This window comes from Enhydra lutris, unplaced genomic scaffold (assembly GCF_002288905.1).
Source record: "Enhydra lutris kenyoni isolate GAN:26980312 unplaced genomic scaffold, ASM228890v2 scaffoldscaffold25, whole genome shotgun sequence".
In the NCBI taxonomy this organism is placed as follows: domain Eukaryota; kingdom Metazoa; phylum Chordata; class Mammalia; order Carnivora; family Mustelidae; genus Enhydra; species Enhydra lutris.
The window spans coordinates 3763615-3779190 of NW_019154109.1; positions in this window are offsets into that span (position 1 = coordinate 3763615).

Sequence of the window (15576 nt, forward strand, 5' to 3'; positions counted from 1 at the left end):
TTCAAGGACCCAGCAACTTCTGTCCTGTGATCACGGAATCTGTCCTTATGGACTTGTGCTCAGCCACACCCACTAGTAGCTCCACCAAATCATGAAAAGCCTAATTTTGAATGTCTGTGTCTTAGACCTGCAAACAGTTGATAAGAACAGTCTGTAATATGTTAGCTTGCCATTTTAAATATGTTCTGGGTTGTTCTGTCATGTGTTCATGTTAAAAAAAAAAAAAGCAGGCAGTATCCCTCTTCTGACCTTATATAAGCATTAATTAATATTAAGGGAAAGGACTACAAACTTAAAACAAATGCTCCATAGCTAAAGCACGCTAGACCTTATTTCTGCTTCTGTTACTGAAATGTGGCTTTGGCGTTGTCAGATTTCATGAAAATTTCTTGCCAAAAGGCTCGTTAGGGTACATCCATCTTTTGAACCATCAAAGTTTGTAGTTCGTTTGAAAATAAAACCTGAAACATTTTAATCTGGGATGTCAAATAGTCACAGTGCTAAGTAGTTTAAAGTAAAACCGAAGCATGTTAAACTATGCAAAAAGAAAGGAAAAGGTGAGCTTATCAATTGTTTCGAGTCTCCTATTTGTTGCAGTTGAACACCCCCTTAACATAGAATGGCAACAGTGATGCCTACAGATGGACTGGAAAGATACTAAAGCAATCCCAATCTTCCCCAAGAGGTGAAGGAAGAGAGTGATACTGACCTTTCTGAGTCATAGACCAAAGTCTGCTCTAGAACAAATATTGAAGGACAAAGACTTGCAAAACAAACTCTCCCAACAACGATAGCAGTATTATTGACATGTAATGCCACAGGTATGGAAGTCTTGCCTTATTTCACAATTCTGAGAGGTAGCTGTGCAGATGTGGATCAACATTTGTTTAAAATAAAGTATTAATACTCTCAAGTCAAAAGATAGTGTTTACATTCTTTAGGTCCTGTGGGGAGAGGGAGGGAAAACTGATATTACAAAATAGCTAAAGCAGTAATTTCCTTAATGTTATTTTTCTGATTGGTAATTATTTTTAACAGTACTTAATTATTGTATGTCGTGAGACACTAAAATCAACCATGGGAATCTCATTTAGACTTTGATTTTTTTTTTTTTTTTTTTTGAGATTATCAGCGGCACAATCACTTGTAAAAACTGTAAAAACTGAAAAGTATCTCCTAGTCCCTTAATTTTTTTCATAAATGTTTCAGGCTTTTGAATAGTTTATTTATATTGTATATCATAGTTTCAACTGTAGACAATGATGATGCTAATTTATTGTTCCTTGGTTTCACCTTTGTATAAGATATAGCCAAGACTGAAGAAACCAAATATATGTGTTTACTGTAGCATGTCTTCAAGTTAGCAGAACATAGTTCAGGGACAGAGAAGGGTCTTAATGAATTAAAATCATCCACTTGATTAAATGTCTGTAAATCTACATAATTACCACTGTAGTTTATTTAATATCTATTGTAAATTATGTGACTTGTAGTTTCCTCTCTTTTCAAGTAAGTTTAACAAGGGTGGAGTCTTCCCTGGTTTCCTCTACAAGCATTATAAGTTGTATACCAAAGATATGAGTTACTACTTCTGTGTGTACAAAAGGATTATCTTATTATTTTTTTAATCGCCTCTAATATTCGTCCACATGAAGGGTACACGTTCACTAAGCGGAGTGTTCACAGCTCCTCAATGCAAAGTCTCAGTCACCTGTAATCACAGTTCAAAGGACAAGGAAAAAGAGCTGATCAGAGTCCATGTCCAAAGCTTTAAGTGGACCGGCAGTATCCTTACTCTCCCCCGTTAAAAACCAACTTGGCTAGAAGACCTGTGGAGAGGAATGGATGTTGTCAACACTGAAATGGTTGCGTCCTGTATGTGGAACATGGGTGGCGGCAATTACGAGATTGGTGGGATAGTTATTTGGAGTGTCTTTAACATTGCAAAAACAAAGAACAAACCCCTAAGTACATTGATTCTGAAAGTCCATGTTCTCTTATTTTAAATAACACAGTAGTACTCTCCGCTGAAAATAAAACCTAGGAAATGTCAATTACTGGTATGTTGTTAAACTAGCAAATTCCATCCTACGTGCAGTTAGAAAGAAAGACGGGCAACACGGAGAGTTAGGTCCACACTCGTGGTGACATCAAGAAAAGAAGTTGAAAAAAAAAAAAAAAAACACACATACACACCAGAAATTGATAAGAATGTACCCCAGCCGACTGTGGTCCATCCACGGTTGGCCAGGGATCTTTCTCTAGTGCTCGTTGTTAACCCGTCTGCCACGAGACATTTCCTTAGCAACTGACTTACTAGTTACAGGATTCATTAGTAAAAGCAGACTCAGATATAAACTTTTCTTGGCTTAGCGTGGTTTATTAGAGTTGGTCTCTGTTTGTAAACAGACAATCTGTCATGTCTGAACATTTGTACTGCAGATCCACAGCTACCTTGGACCTGAATCCATGCAATGTTTCGAGTGTGAAGTTGGTTACTTGTTGGCGTTTTCTTACTGTATCAGTGAAATAACATATTGTCATGTCAGTTCTTGCCAGGAATTTCTTGACAAAATGGATTTTTTTTTTCAGTATTTCAATAAATATTGATATGCCCAGCCTGATAATTTTTAAAAGTTTTTATGCTGTCCTCATTCTATTAGATACTAAAGCTTCTGAGTAATTGAGATTCTTGACTGGGAGTGGAGTCTGAAGATTTCCACCCCGAGTAGACAACTTTCCCCTCTCCAGAAGGTATCTAGAATAGTCTTGTCCAAGGTTGGGTAGCTGAAGCGTTGAACGATCTGTGCGTCCTCTCTCCACATGAAAAAAGCATTTTATATTATTGTTACAACAGATTAGCAGAAATATCTTAAAGTGTCTTAACTTTTTGTCTACCCTGTCCGCTAATAAACTTAACAAGTACTTTGTGGATTCAAGTGACCTTCAGAACAGCTCCATTTGCTATTACTATGTTCCTCTTAAAGTTTCTTGCTTAGAGTGAGAAAGTAGTGAGTGAAGGAGCAGGGATTTGAACCCAGGCAGTTTGGCTCTGCACTCTATCTAAACCAGGGCGACACTAAGGATTTGCTTGAAAAGAAGAAGATATTATGGGGCTCCTGGGTGGCTCCGTTGGTCAGGCGACTGCCTTCAGCTCAGGTCATGATCCTGGAGTCCTGCATCAGGCTCCCTGCTCGGTGGGGGGGTCTACTGCTCCCTCTGCCTGCTGTTCCCCTTGCTTGTGCTCTCTCCCTCTCTGATTCTCTCTCTCAAATAAAAAACCTTAAAAAAAAAAAACAGTAGATAAAATCAGGCATCAAATCACTACTACGTATACAAATGTCAATGATGTGAAACCCTAAAAAAGCCTTTTTATGTTTTCTGGAGTTTAACCCTAAACAGTAATGTGTATGTCCTAGAAATTAACCCTTTTCAGTACCACTGAGACTTTGGAGATGTTTAAAGCAAGGAAATATGTACAAAATCCATTTTGGAAATTAATAATTACCTCTATTACGAAATAACACAAGAGCAACAAAACAATATGCTTATGAAACATTGTGGTCTGGTGAAAGCTCTCTCCTTTCGCCCTGCCTCTGCCTTCCCAGGATAAGCAGGAGTCATAATCTCTTTGCCAATAAGGCACTGATTTTTCTTTGGATCCTTCAAAAAGACACCAAGGAATCAGAGTCAAAATGCTGCATTTAAGTTCTAGTAGATCACAGAACTAAGATTTTTAAGCAACTGAAGAGTGGCCTACAGAAGACATCTCCCTCATCAACCTCTTACCAGGAAGAAATTTATTTAAAACAAAAAAATTCCTTGACATTCCATGGAATATGGAAATAATGTATTCATATTTGATTGAACTGTAACTTACATACAGAAAAGTATGCAGCTAGATAACATCCGTACGTATGTATAACCCAGCTAAATCGTCACATAAGTCCAGCAGGGTCCAGAACACCAATTTGTAAAATGTTTTGATAAGTGGTTATACACACTTTCTAAAAAATTTGGTGGAGAGGGAGTTTTCTCCAAAGCCCAAACCAGCAGCCTGCAGAGGTCATTCTGATGAGACCAGAGGCTTCACTCCATCGCCTAGAATGACACAAAGTTGTTAAATGCGTGAGCATGATAGAGCCTCTAAGAAAAAAATGGCTCACACGGATGCGTGTTTGATTCTTACATTTGATACTCACAATAACTTTGAAGAGGTTTGTACCTTTAACGAAGTTTGACATTCAGTTTGAAACCATCTCTGATGTACATTTTTATGAGAAACATGTGGAGAATTTGCTCAACATAACACAGGTCAAAATGCTACGATACTTAGTGATCTTGACATTTCCCTGGAATAATAAAGACCAATTTTCCTTAACACTGAACAGGAAGTGTATAGTTGAGTCACTCAAATATTCTTGGAATACTTTAACTGCTTCACAGAGGTATTTGTTTTATGTTAGGGTAGGAATTAATAATTTGGTGACTGATAGCAGGCAGTTACTGGTTCGTTTGCAGAAAAACTTTGAGAACCCATCTCTGAAACATTGCATGTGTAATTGTTGCTAGAAAAGAGAAAAAGAGGCAAAAAGAAGTGTAATTAGTCTGAGTGTCCCCAGTATGAGGGTTTTTTTTTTTTTTTTAAGATTTTTGTTTGTTTGTTTGTTGTCAGAGAGAGAGTACAAGCAGGCAGAGTGGCAGGCAGAGGCAGAGGGAGAAGCAAGGAGCCCAATGCGGGACTCGATTCCAGGACCCTAAGATCATGACCCAAGCTGAAGGCAGCCACTAAACCGGCTGAGCCACCCAGGCGTCCCCCCAGTATGAGTCTGACACTAAATAACCAAGAAACCACTAGACTCGAGCATGCTGAACCCTCCACATTCCATTCCTGCGCTGAGACCAGCATCCATCAGACCCCAGGCTGCCCAGGATGTATTACGGATGCCGGGCCAGATTCCCTGGGACACTGGTTCTGAAACTGCTCAAGACCATGTCAGAACAGACCAAAAGGAGACAATGCATTGACACCTGATTTGCATCTAATTCTTGACCTTTATGGACCGCAGACCACAACACTCCTGTCGTACCTGATCCACCAGCAGCCCCCCTGTCCTTGGCCAGCTCTGTCAGCCCCACCTCCCAGGAAAAAGCCCAGCCCAGTGATCTCCGATTGTGCCAGAGCTTCCAGAAATTTCGCAAAAAGAAGTAAAGCCCCTCCAGATTTCCCACAACCTTGGGCCACCCCTGCTTTTCTTCATGCACCCGCATCCCCCCACCCCCACATTACCTTGGTATCCAAGTCCTGCCCATTACTTTCTGTATCTCTCTCAGATCAGTCCTCCCTCTGCAGCTTCAGATCAGGCCCTTAGCATTTCTCACCTAAAACTATTCAACAGCCTCTGGGCTGATCTGCCATCAGTCTCAGACCACTCCAAGCCTCTCTCCCTGGAGTGGTCAGCGTGTCTTCCTACCCCAGAGCTGACCATCTCACTCCTTCGATTCCAGTCCTATGATGCTTAATAGCTGTAGGAAAAAGTTCCAACCTGCCCTCCTAGACCTCACACCTCAGACCTTTTAGGATACAGCATCTGCCCGCCTTCCCAGACTCCACTCCTCAAAACATACCCACCACACTGAGCTACTTGCCACCTGAACATAACCTGTTCTTTCCTGCCTCTGAGCTTCTAGGCATGTTCCCCAGTGGCTCAGCAAACTGAGACTAGACTTGGAGAAATCTTCCTAGCTGCCCCCATCCCATACAAGCCCCCCCCAACCTGCCAAAGTCAACAGATCCCATTTCTAGACCATTGGCCTCTGATGTGAATGATACTCTGGTCTCATTGTGTTTCTCTCGGGGTTGCCCCTCTGAGCACAGGGCCAGGGCAGAGCCTGGAAGAGCCACTGGCCCAGCGCTGGTGAACCGAACAGGCACAACACGGAAGCATAAGGACAGCGCTCCCCATTGTCCTTGACTTTGGATGTTTTCGTGGGACCAAAACTGAGATCATCTAGTGCTCACCCAGCATGCTCGTCCACTCCAAACTCAGTATCCCAAATGAATTTCCTGTTTCCTTCAGGGACAGCTCACATGTGTGATGGCATCCTGACGCCCATCCTGAGCATGGGACTAATCCAAAGAACGAGACAGTGACAATGGCGTTACTTTACTGGTACAAGGTGCTCAGCATCTCTGCACACCATCCGAAGAAAGAGCTGCAGAAGGGGGAGAGGAAAGGTGCTTTGCGGCACCAGGAACAGAAACTGGTGGTAGTAAAAGAGGTGGGTGTCACAGAGAGAAAGAGCTCGGCACAATGTGAAGGAAAGAAATGTCTACAATCAAAGCTTTCCAAAAATTAAACCAACTTCTTAGCGGCTAGTAATTTCACAGAAACTGTTCCACCTGAAGCTGGGGTTGACCTCAGCGTTGGGGATCTGATTCCTCCAGCAGGTGGCCGTTAATGGCCCTCTGGAACGGGCGGTCTAAGACTCCAGCATGGCCGTGCAAGCAGAGGAGTCCAAACCTTCAAGAAAGATCTTTTTCCTCACTTCTTCCCTTCCAGAAAAAACTGTCTTTGAAGTCTGCTAGCATGATGAGATACTGACAGCCAAGATCCAGCCAACTCCAGAGACCTCAGTGTCAAAGAGACGAATTTACAAAGCTCGTTTCGGTGTTTATGCATGAGGCGAGAGAGAAGTCACAGCCTGCCAGACACGTTAGACCGGCTCATCTTTACATGGGGCAGTAGTTAATGCTCCAAAAAAGAAAGTGTTTACTTTCTGAAAAATTCTAGCCATGCATCCAGAACTGCTCCTTCACCATCTGCTGTGTCTCAGGAGCGGGGGAGCTCAAGGTGGCGGACGTGCTGGTGCCCCACGTATAGCCCTCCGCTGTGAGGGGCAAGATGCCCCTTGGCTCAGTGAGGTAATCTTCATGCAGTTCCTGCTACTTGGCGTCCCCTCCCATCCCTACAGCTCTCCCTGCCACCCGACAAAAGAGCAAATTAAAGACGTTACACCAGAAAAACCCAGGACGTCCATAAAAATATCTTAACTGAAGGAAGAAACAGTTTGATTTTTTTTAATTTAAATTCAATTACTTAACATAGAATGTATTATTAGTTTCAGAGGTAGAAGTCAGTGATTCATCGGTCTTCTATAACACCAGGGCTCATTACATCACATGCCCTCCTTAATGTCCTTCACCCAGTTACCCCATCTCCCCTCCTCCTCCCAACAATTTGTTTATTAATCCAGTATTTCTCACCTGAAAAATATTAGTTGAGCCTCTACTATGTGCCAGGCAATGATCTAGTTAAGGAAATGCATTTAAAGAACACAGACTAAGGCCGCCTAGGTGTCTCACTCAATTAAGTGTCCAAACCTTTTTTTTTAAAAGATTTTATTTATTTATTTAACAGAGAGATTACAAGTAGGCAGAGAGGCAGGCAGTGAGAGAGGAAGGGAAGCAGGCTCCCCGATGAGCAGAGAGCCCGATGCGGAACTTGATCCCAGGACTCTGAGATCATGACCTGAGCCGAAGGCAGAGGCTTAACCCACTGAACCACCTGGGCGCCCCTAAGTGTCCAAATCTTGATTTTGGCTCAGATTATGATCTCAGGGTGGTGAAATTGAGCCCCATATCGGACTCCACACTCAGCAGGGAGTCCACTTCTCTCCGTCTCTCTTCCTCCCCTCTGCCCCTCCCCCCACTCACTTGCAGGTGCGTGCTCTCTCAGATAAATAAATAAATCTTAAAAAAAAAAAAAAAGAACACATACCAGAAATAATTCATGAAAACAGCAACCTCTTTTTATGTGCTACGTAGTGTGACAGACTAGATACCTATCGTGTCTCCCCAAAATCCATCCTCCCTTTTTCCCTAGACATATGGTTACCAGCTAAAGGCTACATTTTCCACCCTTTTTTACAGCGAGGTGTAACCATGTAAGATCGGACAGTGACAATGGAACGTGAGCGGAAATGGTAAGAGCAGCTTCTCAGTTCTCTACAATTTTAGAGACAATCCACTTTACCTGGACTTTGGCTCTTCTCCCCTTCCCTGGCTGGACCCTGGGTGTGGCAGCAAGGTGGACGCCTAGGGACTGAGGACCTAGGGGACCACCAAAATGGTGGAAGTACCTGGGTCCCTCGGTGACCTGGTGAGTAGTATCCCTGACTAGACTTAGGTAAGAGAGAAACAAACTGCTCTGGTTTAAGCCACTGTATTTTGGGGATTTCTTTGTTTCAAAAGCTTAACATTGACCCTAATATACAAAAATGATTTCATCTAATCCTCAAGACAACCTACTTATGACTAAAGGAACTGAAACTTACGGAAGCTAAATAACTTGCCCAAAGTGCAAAGCTAGTAAGTGACAGAGCAAGGGTTCAAAGAGTTCTGTTTGAGTCCAAACCCACGCTTTTAACCACTCAGCTACAGCTCCCTCCTGATAGCACATACCAAAGCTTCCTGCAGGGCCAACATTTACCTCATTAAATGAACATTCTCTTTATAATTCAAAAGAAACAAAGGGGGCAAACATTTTTTTTTTTAAGATTTTTATTTATTTATTTGACAGAGATCAGAAGTAGGCAGAGAGGCAGGCAGAGAGAGAGAGGGAAGCAGGCTCCCCACCTAGCAGAGAGCCCCAGGCGGGGCTCGATCCCAGGACCCTGAGACCACGACCCGAGCCAAAGGCAGAGGCTTTAACCCACTGAGCCACCCAGGCGCCCCATTTTTTTTTTTTATTATGGCACCAAAATCACAGAGTTTTTCTCTGCCTCAGCAAGAGTGCGAATAAGGTCGGTTCTACCCATGGACAGTTAAAACAGGCGTAGACTGCTCAATACCCTGGGAACATCCTCAACCCAAACATCTCTGAGTCTCATGTAAATGAGAGTTCGGGGTGACAACTTTTATTTGCACAGCATCTTGACAGAAAACATCATCATAATCACCACCCCTTGCCCAAATATTAGTCCTATGTTGTAACTTTAAGAGCTACCCTAATTTCATGACCCAAAGGTTTGACTAGTAGTTTCCCTGTGTATTTGATCACAAAATTATTTGAAAAGCATCCTATGTGCATTCATGTTGGAGGACTGTGGGAATCCAAAGCAACAATGTTTGTGAAGAGAAAACATTTTGTGTTTTTCATTTCTACTCACACTGCACTGCCATTGGCCTAGTTACAAAAGTATTCGCTATTAAAAAAAGAAAAATCTTGTTCACCAAATTAAATTTTTAAAAAGGGGCGCCTGGGTGGCTCAGTGGGTTAAAACCTCTGCCTTCGGCTCGGGTCATGATCCTAGGGTCCTGGGATCGAGCCCCACGTCGGGCTCTCTGCTCCGAGGGGAGCCTGCTTCCTCCTCTCTCTCTGCCTGCCTCTCTGCCTGCTTGTGATCTCTGTCTGTCAAATAAATAAATAAAATCTTAAAAAAAAATTTAAAAAAAACTGCAAAGAAAAAGTATCTTGGGGTGCCTGGGTGGCCCAGTCAGTTAAGCGTCTGACTCTTGGTTTCAGCTCTGCTCATGATCTTGGGGTCGTGAGACTGAGTCCTGTGACAGGCTCCGTGCTGAGCATGGAGACTTATTTTTTTTAATTATTATTATTTGTTAATTAACTTCAATTAATTAACATACAGTATATTATTAGTTTCAGAGTTAAAGTTCAATGATTCATCAGTTGCATAACACCCAGTGCTCATCACATCATGGGCCCTCCCTAATACCTGTCACCCAGTTACCCTTCCTCCCACCTCCTTCCCCTCCAGCAACCTTCCATTTGTTTCCGATGATTGAGAGTCTCTTATGGGGGCACCTGGGTGGCTCAGTGGGTTAAGCTTCTGCCTTCGGCTCATGTCATGGTCTCTGGTCCTGGGATCGAGCCCCACATCAGGCTCTCTACACAGCAGGGAGCCTGCTTCCCCCATTCTCTCTGCCTGCCTCTCTGCCTACTTGTGATCCCTCTCTGTCCCTGTCAAACAAATAAACAAAATCTTTAAAAAAAAAAAAAGTCTCTTATGGTTTGTCTTCCTCTCTGATTTTGTCTTGTTTTATTTGTCCCTCCCTTCCCCTGTGCTCCTGTTTTGTTTCTTCAATTCTACACATGAGTGAGATCATATGATAATTGTTTTTCTCTGGCTAACTTATATCCCTCAGCATAATACTTTCTAGTTCAATGCATGGACCCTTCTTAAGGTTCTCTCTCTCCCTCTCTGTCTGCCCCTCCCCCTCCCCCCCAAAAAACAACAAAAATCTTGTCCTAAGGATTTTCCCCAGAAACAAATTAGGACTAGCCTAAGCTCTCTGCATGGAGGTGGACTGAGCTGCTATAAATAAATGTGGAAACACGTGTCCCGTTGCCCCTGAGTGTTGCTCTAATAGGCTTTATTCCCCCTCTGCTCTTGCCTTGTGGCCTTGTATTATCTGAGTGTCAAATGTTCCTATGACCATTGTGTGGCCTGGATTCAAGCCCAGCTCCCTGGGCAATGCCCGCCAGGTCTCACTCATCCTCCGAGCTCCCTTAAAGGAGCCTGAAAGGGGCGTGACCCCCTGTGGGAGAAAGAGGAGTCCTCGCGTCTCTTGACACGGGTGGGCAGCCAGACACACAGAACACGGGGGACTCTTCCACCCAACCGACACCCAGTGTCAGTTATGAAAACAGGGACAAGGATGACAATCAGAGATCGTACCCTTCCAAGTGCTGAGCCCTTATTAGTTAAATTGTCCCCTTTTATTCACACCACAACCCTACAATGTGGGCATGAGAGGGCTGTTGTAGGACAAATACTGTGCATTTCCCAAGGTCACACAGCCGGTAGTGGCCCGGCCAGGAGGCCAACCCAGCTGCACTTGAACACAAAGCCCAGGCATTTCACCACAGGCTGTGTATTTCCTTTTGGATTCACACAGAACCTACGAAACAAAACGTGGAAGAGAAGGACCGTCAAACTTTGTGTCTACTTCTTAATTTCATCACCAGCCTGCCTGACTCTTTGGGACAAATTTCCCTTTTCTCAACTTCAGGTGAAATAGATACATAAAGAAAAAGCAAGGAAACACACCATGACCACATGATTATTTCACATCTTTAAAAATAATCACTTGGGGGGCCTGGGTGGCTCAGTGGGTTAAAGCCTCTGCCTTCAGCTTGGGTCATGATCCCAGAGTTCTGGGATCAAGCCCCGCTTCAGGCTATCTGCTCAGAAGGGAGCCTGCTTCCTCCTCTCTCTCTGCTTGCCTCTCTGCCTACTTGTGATCTCTCTCTGTCAAATAAATAAATAAAATCTTTTAAAAATAAAAAATAAAAATAAATAAAAATAATCACTTTGGGGAGATGCCTGGGTGGCTCAAGTCTTGATCTTAGCTCAAGTCTCAATGTCTGGGTTGTGAGTTCAAGCCCCAGCTGGGCTCTGCACTGGGTGTGGAACCTACTTTAAAATAAATAAAATAAAATAAAATAAAATAAAATAAAATAAAATAAATCACTTTGTCATAACCAAGCAGAAAAATGAAAGTAGCTCAGTGGTTTCTGCTTCTCATCCTTGTTTTCTCTTTGTTTACTTTTACTTCATTTCAATCTAACTTAAAGGGAAGTCAGAGGAGGATCTGATTTATTTTCAGGAATACAATGCAGACACCTTGTCCAGCCATATTGCTGCCTGAAATGTTACGAGTGGAGGAGAATTTCGTGGGAGGGGTGACACTGAAATGTGGATGCCCCTTACAAAGGTGTAAGAGGCTGAACAACAGAGGACCACGGACATCTGAGAAGCGGGAATTCGTGAGCCAAAGGCGATTCACAGGGCAGATCAGAGACCAGCAGACGAGGGCCTGGAAGGGACAAAAAAGTATGAGGTCAAGATATGGAGGAATTTGGGAAAAAAAGGGGTGAAAGAAAAGAAAAGGAGGTGGGATGAGGCCATTACACTGAAGAAAGAAAAAACATGCTCTCTAGGATCAACCAGGTAACACTAAGAAGTGTCCTTCTTTTTCCTAATATTAAAGCTGTTATTGTATTACCTCATTCTGTGGAAAACTCATGGCCAAATAAGGTATCAATGTGCTGGGAGTTGATACCGAGTGATTTTATATCTATGTGATTTTTTTTAGCTCTGCAGAAGCATCCTCAGAACTTCCTGCGTTTATTTTCACGAGAAGCAGCAAGAGCTTAGCTGGCACCCTGCGAGTCAAAAGAAGGGGGTTTCCATCCAACTTTGATTTATGGTCCACAAAGATGCCAATTTCCTGTTTTTGCAGCACTGCGGAAAACTTTCCCAAATATAATCTGATATGCAACAAAGCCTCCTAACAGATGTGAAGATACGGGGAAGGCTCCAAAGCAGACGGTGGGTAAGCACTGTTTTAATCTTAAGGAAGGGACTTCGGCAAAAATTGGGACTGCACGTATTTTTATGTTTGAACACACTTCATTATAATTACAGGGGAATAGGGAAACTCGAAGCCTGCTTGTCTTGTAATCGGTTCATGAAATACCAGTTATTAATTCTGTATGTTTGCTTCTGAGCTCTCCCAGCCGAATAACAGCGCGTTGTCTCCCTTCTGTCTCTCCGTCGGGGACTTCTCAAGGGGTCGGGGATGGACACTAGCTCCTGTCATCCCATCAGTGCCAACATGGGCATCTATGACTTCAGGGGCACGGGTTTTCAGGCTTCCTTTGGTGCCCCATTGGGAGTGTGGGTGAGGGGGAAGGGAACGGCAGTGGCTTTGCAAATATGGGGTGAGGAGCCCATCTGACATTTGTATTTCTGGGGACATCCCAGAGAAACCCTCAGGCTCCCAGATATGGAGGGTGATGGGAGGGAGAGGGCAGCAAGGAAGGCTCTCATTCCTCCCCACGACCCATCCTCACTTCCCACCATAGCCCACTATGCTTAAATCCAGTTACCATGCTCCCCAAACCAGCTAGGGTTTTGTCCCCAGGCTGGTAAATCTTGCTCTCCATCTTTTGCTTAGACGATTTCAGACATGTACTTTCTTGAGCAGAGGAGAATAAATACATAGGCTATTTATCTACCCCTGGTCAGGAGCTTAAGGGAGCAGAGATCCAGGTCCCCGCCCAGATGCCCAAAGGCAGAGATCTTTCCTTTTTCCCTCCTTCCTTCCTTCCTAGTGAATGGCTGTGCTCTCAGAGAGAAAACAAAGCTTATAAAAGATCAGTCACAAATCTCACAGGATAAACAAAACACACATCCAGTCCCCAGAATACAATGTGCCATCACATGGCTCTAATCACATGAAAAAGAATGAGAAGTCTCCTGAATGCCCCAGGTTTCTTCCATCATGGAGTTTTGGGTGGCCAAGCTCTCCACCAGGGACCCAAGCCTGCTCACAACTTTAGCTTCTTTCAACTCAATACCTACTCACAGTAGGTGCTCAGTAACCATTTCTTGGACTGAGTCAACTATTTAATTGCTTTTCTTAGGTTTAACATATCTTTGAAAACACAAACAACTTGAAAAGCAGTATGAATGATCTATCTTTCCCCTTGAGAAAAGAATACACGTCCTGGGGCGCCTGGGTGGCTCAGTGGGTTAAAGCCTCTGCCTTCAGCTCGGGTCATGGTCTCAGGGTCCTGGGATTGAGCCCCACGTCGGGTTCTCTGCTCAGCAGGGAGCCTGCTTCCTCCTCTCTCTCTCTGCCTACCTCTCTGCCTACTTGTGATCTCTGTCAAATAAATAAATAAAATCTTTAAAAAAAAAAAAGAATACATGTCCTGATTTGTATGAAAATCTATCTCATTTCTCTTATAACTGCTTTCAAAGAGAATCCAACAGTCAAAAATTGTCCTTTCATTGATAATTTCAGTGTCAACAGATTCTTGATTATCCAAGATAAAGAAAATATGACTTAGAAAATGATTCTGGGAATCTCTGGGTGGCTCAGTCTTTTAAGCATCTGCATTAAGCTCAGGTCCTGATCCCAGGGTCCTGGGATCGAGTCCTGCATCAGTCTCCTTGCTCAGTGGGGAGCCTGCTTCTCCCTCTGTCTGCTGCTTCCTCTGCTTCTGGTCTCTCTCTCTCTCTTAATCTCTCTCTGATAAATAAATAAATAAGTAAATAAATAAATAAATAAAATGTTTAAAAAAAGAGAAAGAAAATGATTCTGAAAGCCATTACCTCCCCAAAGATGAAAACCTACTTGATTCTGTATTGTCTATTAATTCACCATGAATGTTCACATTGTTTGAAAATTAAAGCAAGCAACAGCCTTGCACTTAAGATACAAATGCTATTAGATTCGTAAACAACATAGTTCTTATGTAAGTGAGTATGTTCTTTGGTCACTCTTTGACCTGAAGGTCCAAGTGAGAAATACCTGATTTTTTCAAATTTAATATCAATTCATCACACATAAATTGTGAGACATGCCATTATTTTATGTTCCGCTAAAAAGGAAACATGCTTCTGATATCATTGGAAGACATATCCTGACTCAAAAGAAGTTCAGTTGTGAAGAGGTATGTCTTAGAAGTCACTAGCCTGGCTACAGGATTGTCATTCAAGTGCCAGAACCTCAAATCCTTGGACCATGGAAGAGTCAGCACCAAGCACTCCGCCTGTGACTAGTTGCGTTCAATATAAAATTACCAATGGATTTGTCTGAGGGCCTCTATACTTATTTCTTATAATAATATATTTCTTACTGTATATAATATATATTTTATATATTTATTATATATTATATATTATTATATATAAATATATATTATATATCATGTATAATATATTTCTTATTATAATATATTTCTTATATATAATTATATATTTATAATATTAATATATTATTATATTTCTTATTATTAATTATTAATATATTTTCTTATTTATTTATTTAACAGACATTTCTTTGTACCTAATATATGTGTTAGACACCATTCCTGCCCTCAAGGACTTAGAGTCTAGAAATCTATGACTTTAGGTGAGGCCAGGGGTCAGCTCACTATGAGCCAAATACAGCAGACCTGCTTTTGTAAACTTCTGTTGCAACATAAGCACGCAAATTTAGGTATTGCTTGCTCTCACACTATAATGGCTGGGTAATTGCAACAAAGCACACAAAGCCTGAAATATTTGCCATCTTGTCTTTTAGAAAGCGTTTGCTGATCCCTGGTTTAGGCTCGTGGTTTGGTACCATACCTCTGTCATTTAAAAAAAAAGCCTTCACATTTGAAACAAATATCCAATCAGTTCAGAGTGGCACAGACTTCCAAGTCTAAGAAAGAAAATGGGAGGGGCGCCTGGGTGGCTCAGTGGGTTGGGCCTCTCTCTTCGGATTGGATCATGGTCTCAGGGTCCTGGGATTGAGCCCCACATCGGGCTCTCTGCTCAGCGGGGAGCCTGCTTCCCCCCTCTCTCTCTCTGCCTGCTGCTCTGCCTACTTGTGATCTCTCTCTATATATACAATAAATAAAATCTTAAAAAAAAGAAAGAAAGAAAGAAAGAAAATGGGAGACAAAGCAAAAAAAAACACAGGATAGAATCATAGTAGAGAACAAACAGGAGTGATTAATTAAGAACTTTCTGTTCTCTCGGGACGCCTGGGTGGCT